The sequence below is a fragment of the Palaemon carinicauda genome, chromosome 17 (assembly GCF_036898095.1).
Source record: "Palaemon carinicauda isolate YSFRI2023 chromosome 17, ASM3689809v2, whole genome shotgun sequence".
Lineage (NCBI taxonomy): Eukaryota > Metazoa > Arthropoda > Malacostraca > Decapoda > Palaemonidae > Palaemon > Palaemon carinicauda.
The window spans coordinates 128,375,988-128,378,466 of NC_090741.1; positions in this window are offsets into that span (position 1 = coordinate 128,375,988).

Here is a 2,479-nt window from a genome sequence, read left to right on the forward strand (position 1 = left end):
GGACAGTGCCGTCAGATGCTAGCCATAATGACAGCATACTGGCTGAACTACAATATATGATTATATAGTAGTCAGTATTTTGCAGTATAGTATATACTGCAAAGAAAAAACTAAAGTATGATTATACAGTAGTTAATTTCTAACATATATTGGGTACCCTTGTGCGGGCTTCTGTTGAGACTGTTCCTATATTGAAAGAATAGAATTCCTTCAATACTCTGGTTAGAAATCAGTCATCCTTACCCCACAATGTTAAATATTAAAAAGGGGCAGTGGCATTTTACACTTTTCTACCCCTAGGGGTTAGAACCCTTTCGTTAGAGTTGACTTGATAAAGGAATCTCCTTATAATTAATACTGAGGGGAGGTAACAGCATTTGCTTGCAAGGGATACACAAGTATGTGTCTCCATCTATCCCTTTCTAGCTTACTATCCCAAGCTATTTTAGTTATAAGATGACTTTTACATATTGCTTATCTGTGAGATAATCAATTATGTACTCATTCTGCTTTCCTTTCTTTACAGGCGGAACCCCAGATGACATGTGTTGTAGTCTTCTGCAATATCAAGAGTAAGTACTTTTATGGTCATAATACATGCAGGTTTCATGCCCCCTGCAATATTATTTCCGAATCCTTGCATTATTGAAACCCCCAAGTTTGCAGTATATGTCGGACATTAATGTTCGAGGGTTTCGATAATCCTAAGTCGATGGAGTCTAGGGATGCAGCTCGTAAGAAACTACGCAATTAGGTAAGAGGATTCCAGAAAATCTCTCTGGGACCATACCTACCTAATGAAAGGATGCATAGCTTACTATTCCCGAAAGCAAGTAGGGAAATAGTGGTTCCCTAGGCACGATTCGTACATCCCTGCGTCCAGATAGCCTTTGGGACAGAGGGCAGGAAGCACCCATGGGAAAATGTGGACAATGCTGTGTCAATTACTGGTCCGTATGAAGGGTCTAATAGAAAACTTTCGCAAACAAGGTGAAAAGAAGGAAGCAAAACTCAAAAGAGAGCTCTGTGAAGCTCCACTTGTCGCTCCCCATAGGTCAGACAAACAACCCAGAGACCAAGACCTTCCGACATGCTCCAAAACCAGTCCCTGGAGGTATGCGGAGCTTATGCCGATTTTAGACAGCAAACTCTACATCTCGGAGAAGATGGGTGCTGTTCCTTTAGACGTTATCCAGTTTTGGCCAAGCTTTGATGCTTTCTCTAATTGCTTCATTCAACAGAAGCATGAACCAACATCAGGAAAAGAAACGGAAGTGAAGGAGGTCATGATTCTCGACCATGATAAGGCACAGGCTATCTTGTCAAGTAGCCTAAGAAAGGCGGGTTACTCGGTGTCAAAAGTGTTCACACTAAGTAACAAAATCCTACCTTTCATGCTCCTGCTTCAATATCATTCCCCTTTACGTGGAAGGCATTTAAATCTGTTGCCAAGGCAGTGGAGGTAGGTAAACCATGTCCTGCACTTGAGGAATGCAAGCCTCTGTCACCAGCATTTCCCATGCATGAGAAGGATTGGAAGGAGGTCCACTTAACCTTTTTAGTAGGAAAACTAGACGCGAATGTCGCTAGACAACAGTTTAGCGAGAATCTCCGTAAACTTTCTGAGTTTCTTTTTTGCAAGGAACAAGAGACAAAGGAGAGACTTGCAGCCTCTCTATCCCTACAGAATTGCATAGAGCTGTGTTCAGCCCATCAAAGTACCTCAGACATGATCATGGTCTTGGCCCAAATGCATATGGCCACCTTAGTAAAAGACCTTTATGCCTTTATGAAGGCTAGGAAAGCCTATAGGGAGTTTGTGTTCGCTGATGCAACAGTGAAACACAAAACCAGGAAGCGAATATCTTCCAACATCTGGGGTAGAGACCTCTTTCCAAACGAGGTAGTTAGAGAGGTGATTAGGAAAGCCACCACGGAGAATACGGGACTTCTCAAGAAGTGGGGCATCTTTTCAAAGAGAAACTCTTCCATGGATGTGGGTCCCCAACCCAAAGGGAAGACGGAAAAGTCTAGAAATTTTTTCTCGGGGTGTTCAACCACATCCCACGATGACCACGGTGCCACAGGCAGGCGGTCGAAGATGTAAACCTTCTGATCAGTCAAAGCAAAGAGACGCTTCCGGTAGGAGGGAGGTTCCTTCAGGATCGCTGGACTTTCAATCCTTGGGTCCAAGGCCTAATCAAGATGGACTAGGATGGAAAACAGACTTGCCTCCACCATCATTTCCTTAACTCTTCTTACACTCCAACCCCATCCTGGAAGAGTATACCTCTGAGCTCTACAGCATACAGGTGGTAAAGAAAGTATAGTTCATCGAATTCCAGGGAAGGCTGTTTGGTGTTCACAAGAAGGACTCAAGAAAACTCAGAGTCATTTTGGACTTATTGCCCCTCAACAAGTTCAAATTAAACAGCAAGTTCAGAATGTTAATCCTTCTGAACATAAGAACCCTATTTCA